Source organism: Rhincodon typus, chromosome 4 (assembly GCF_021869965.1).
Source record: "Rhincodon typus isolate 14 chromosome 4, sRhiTyp1.1, whole genome shotgun sequence".
Classification (NCBI taxonomy): Eukaryota; Metazoa; Chordata; class Chondrichthyes; order Orectolobiformes; family Rhincodontidae; genus Rhincodon; species Rhincodon typus.
The window spans coordinates 20,635,083-20,640,147 of NC_063335.1; positions in this window are offsets into that span (position 1 = coordinate 20,635,083).

Below are 5,065 nucleotides of genomic sequence, written 5' to 3' on the forward strand. Positions count from 1 at the left end.
AATCTGTACAATTCCTTGAAGGTTGTAGCAGGTGAGGAGATGGGTCGGATTTTAAAGACCAGAGAAGAATATCATTGAAAAATGAATGTATAATTTGAGAGAAACTAGCTCAATAAGTTAAAAAAGTAAGAGTTTCTACAACTATTTAAGTGGGAAAAGAGTAACTAAGGTTAGTGTTTGTCCTTTAAAAAGTGTGTCTGGGAAATTGATCATGGAAAACCAGGAAATGGTAGTGGTGTTGAACAGATACTTTGTGTCTGTTTTCATTGTGGGAAACTTACAAAACTTCTCAAAGGCGCATCAAAATCTCGAGGTAAAGGGGAAGGAAGGATTTAAAACAATCATCATTACCAGGGAAATGACGCTGGAAAAGCTATTAGACCTATAGACTGGCAAGACCCCAGGATCAGATTGTATGCATCTGATGGTCCTAAAAGAAGTGGCTGCAGAGATTGTCGGGCCATCTTTCAAAACCCTGACAGTCTAGGTTGGTCCTTGTTGTTTAGAAAATATATATCAAACAATTATTCAAGATAGGAGCAAAAACCCAGGCAACCACTATTATTAAAGTGCTTACAGCAGGATACTTAGAAAATTATGATGTGAGTAGGCATGGTCAACATGATTTTGTGAAAAGGAAATAATGTTTAACTATTTTATTACAGATGTTTTATTGTAAAGAGTAAGAAGAGGATAGGATAAAAGGGAAGCTGAGAAAGTGGTGTACTTGGATTTCTAAAAGGCATAAGATACAGTGATACATCAAAGTACATCACAAAAAATGATCTCAAAGTGTAACTGGTAACATATTAGCATGGATAAAGGATTGATTAGCCAAGAGCAAGCAGAGATTAGGCATATGGGTATTTTCTCAGTTGGCAATCTGTAGCTAGTTGAATACCACAGGGATCAATGCTGAGGCCTTAACTATTAACAGGCTATATCGATGATTTAGGTCTACTATTCAATGTGTGATAACTTAATTTCACAAACCCAAGCTAGGTAAGAAAATAAGTTGTCAAGAAGAGGTAGAGAGCCTGTAAACCCTCTCTCAGAGGGTTTTAAGTCTTTGGAACTCCTTGTCACAGATAGACTCTTGATCAATAGGGGAATGAAGAGTTATGGCCAAAGGTAGGAAAGTGGACAAGAAGAATATCAGATAGCTATGTTCCTACTAAATGGTAGAGAGCCTCTGCTTGCTCTTGGCTAATCAATCCTTTATCCATGCTAATATGTTACCAGTTACACTTTGAGATCATTTTTTGTGATGTACTTTGATGTATCACTGTATCTTATGCCTTTTAGAAATCCAAGTACACCACTTTCTCAGCTTCCCTTTTATCCTATCCTCTTCTTACTCTTTACAATAAAACATCTGTAATAAAATAGTTAAACATTATTTCCTTTTCACAAAATCATGTTGACCATGCCTACTCACATCATAATTTTCTAAGTATCCTGCTGTATGGAGTTTAGAATAGTGAGAAGTGATCGCATTGAAACGTATAGGATTCTTAATGGGCTGGACAGGGTAAATGCTGAGAGGATGTTTCTTCTCATGGGAGAATCCAGGACTAGAGGGCATAGTCTCAGAATAAAGGGGTTCCAATTTAAGACTAAGAAGAGGGTTTCTTCTCTCAGAGGGTTTTAAGTCTTTGGAACTCCTTGTCACAGATAGACTCTTGATCAATAGGGGAATGAAGAGTTATGGCCAAAGGTAGGAAAGTGGACAAGAAGAATATCAGATAGCTATGATCCTACTAAATGGCAGAATAGACTCAAGGGGCAGAACAACCGACTCCTGTTTCTATTTCTTATGGTCTAACTTGGAGATAGAAGGTTCTAGTACACCTGAATAGATGAGCTGACATTTGAATAATAAAAGGTTTGTTTTTAGGTACAACAAGTAATCAGAAAGGCAAATGCAATGTTAACATTTATTACAAAGTGGAATGGAATATGAGGTTATGGAAATTTCACTATATCTCCATAAGGCTTTGATGAGACCACATCTGCAAAATAGCACAATTTTGGTTTCCTTATTTAATAGTAAGTGTATTAGAAGCACTTCACTGAAGATTAACTCAACATATTCCTGGGATAAAGAAAACTTTAATAGCTTGGGCCTCCACCCAATGAGGTTTCAAAGAAAGAGAAATTATATAATCAAAACATAGAAGGTCCTGAGAGGACTAGCATGATGGATTCTAAGAGGATGTTTCACCTTGTAGGAGAGATTAAACTAGGGGATTAAAACAAGATCAAGAATAAGAGATCTGGGTTTTAAGACAGAGATGAGGACATTGTTTTTACCTCAGAGGGTCATTAGTTTGTGAAATTTTCCTCTCCGGAAAGCAGTATAGCTGGATCATTGATTTTTGTTTCAATGTTGGTTTAGATATATCTTAGATAAACGAAAGAGTCAAGGGTTATGAGGCCAGGCAGCAAAGTGAAGTTGAGATGACAATCAGTCACAATCTTATTAAATAGCTGACCAAGCCTTAAGGTCTGAATAGCCTATCCCTGCTCCTCAAAGTCCCATGTTCCTATGAATTGCACACTACAACAAGATCATTTTACATATATAGAGTAACTAGGCTAAAATATTAAGACATATGTCTAATACATTTCTCACAGGAAGAGACTTCAAGGAGCATCAAGGAATGAAGAGAGAGGCAAAGATGTTTAGGGAGGGAATTCTGAGCTTAGGGCTAAGGCAACTGAAGACATGGCCACCAAGAAGAGGGGTAAATGAAATAAGCAATTTAAAAAAAAATGTGCAGTACGGTGATAGCTTGGAGAAGGTTGCAGCGGGAGGGATGAACATGGGAGAATTGGAATGTGTGGATGAGAATTTTAAAATGATGTTGTCCACAGACTGGGAAGCAAAGTAGGCCAGTAGCCACAGTGATTACGGATGGAAAGGATTTGACTTAAGTCAGCAGACGGAGAGCAAAACTTTGATGACTTCAAGTACATGGTGACGTTTCTGAGACGATTTGTGCTTCTGCTTGTAATCTGAACATAGCTTAATCCTTATAAACCTTCACTCTAGAATTCAATACTATAGAGCATTACAGGATCAATTCTCCAGTTTTTTACAAAAAGATTCAAAAGACCCAACTCAAATAGACAACATAATAAAAGGATTGTACTTTGAATCTTACTCTTTGTAAATGATTTTGCGTTAATATGTGATTTTCTGTTCCATTTGTAGGCAGGCTTGGTGGCACAGAAATGAAAAGTCATGTGAAAAGTTCAGACAATGTCATGCAAGGTTCGGGTTTTACCAGGATGATTAACAAGTCGAATGTGAACAGCACTTAGTTTTCATGAAAAGTTGACTAGAAGGTAGTTAAGATAATTGAAATAACAATTGATTGGTATTTTATGGATCTGTTCCAAATTTCTGTGAAGTACACAGGAGCGAGGGGACATCACAGTCCCAGAAAGTATATTTAGGTGGCGATGAGTGTGCAGCTCAAACTGTTGTTATACATGGCAGCTGTCTGTTAAGGTAGATTGTGCGTAAAGTGTCAACAGCTGAATAGCAAGTGAAGGGATGACCTATAATCTAAATAATTGAGGCAGAGAGATAACTACAAAAATTAAAAATAAGATGGTTTGGGTCTTTGTAATTATGTCTCTGCCTCAATTAATCAGATCATAGGTCGTCCCTCCACATGCTGTTCAGCTGTTGACACTCCACTCAGAGCGTCTGACACTTTTGATCGCCTGCAGAGACTTGTTATTCAGTCTGTCAATACTCCACTTACACCATTTGTATTATCTTTTGATCTCCCTGCCTATAAATTCTATGTCTGTGCGCTGCCCTTCACTTCACCTGATAAAGGAGCAGTGTTCCAAAAGCTTGTGATTTCAAATAAACCTGTTGGACTATAACCTGGTGTCATGTGACTTCTGACCTTGCCCATAAAGACATGGCTTCTTAATTTTGCTGCCTTCAATTCATTCCAGAGACCCACTAGAGATGTGTGCCATTAATGCATTCCTTCAGTGTGGAGTGTGATAGTCTACATGCATGTCCCACAGACCCTCCACCAGCCTTCACCATCAGGAAGGGATTCCTTGTGTAATTGGTCCCCAAATATTGCCAACAATTTTAGCATTCTTATTTGAATATAAATGTAATGTATTGCATGTTGCCTTAGAAAATAGTGCCAGAAAAGCTATTTTGAAATCAAGTTGAAGTTTTCTTTCTACATCAATGAATATCACAGAGAGACACAATGTTGTGTGGTCAGCAGCAAGAAGAATCAGTCTGATTTTACGAATCGCCACAGCCAGGGAGATTATCTCTGTTCAAGGAGGCACATTCTCTGGTCACTAAGGTCTTTGGGAGATTTGATGTGGTATCAGGGAAGAAGAATGGCGATGGTGGAATCTAAGGAGCTGTCTGGATACTGAGGAAAATGCCTGGAGTCAGAAAGTAAGAAATGCAGTTTCAGTTTGGATAGTCAGCCTGAGAGAGACTCTTGCATTAGAAAACAATCAGTTATCACTAGTCAATTTTAATTTAATTAACGTGGTTATTGCTTATAATGTGGTTAAATGCAGACTGGGTGACCACTTTGCTGAACATCTACACTCTGACGCCCAGCTTCTAACTCCTTGCTGATTCAACACACCACTGTGTTCCCATGCCAACATTTCTGTCTCAGGCCTGCTGCAGTGCTCCAGCAAGACTCAACACAAGCTGGAGGAACGACACCTCACTTTTCGCCTTGAGACCTTATAACCTTTAGGATTCAATATATTGTCCAACAATTTCAGAACCTGAACAACACCCCCACGCCACTCCCACTCTCTCTCTGTTAACCTGCCACCACACTCTTAGCTCTTGTTTTGTATGGGTTGCTCCAACCCATTTTGTACCATTTATAAAAACCAAAAGAACTGCGGATGCTGTAAATCAGGAACAAAAACAACGTTTTTGTTTGAGCAAAAACAAGTTGCTCACAACAATTCTGAGGAAGGGTCACCAGACCTGAAATGTTAACTCTGTTTTCTCCTTCACAGATGCTGCCAGACCTGCTGAGCTTTT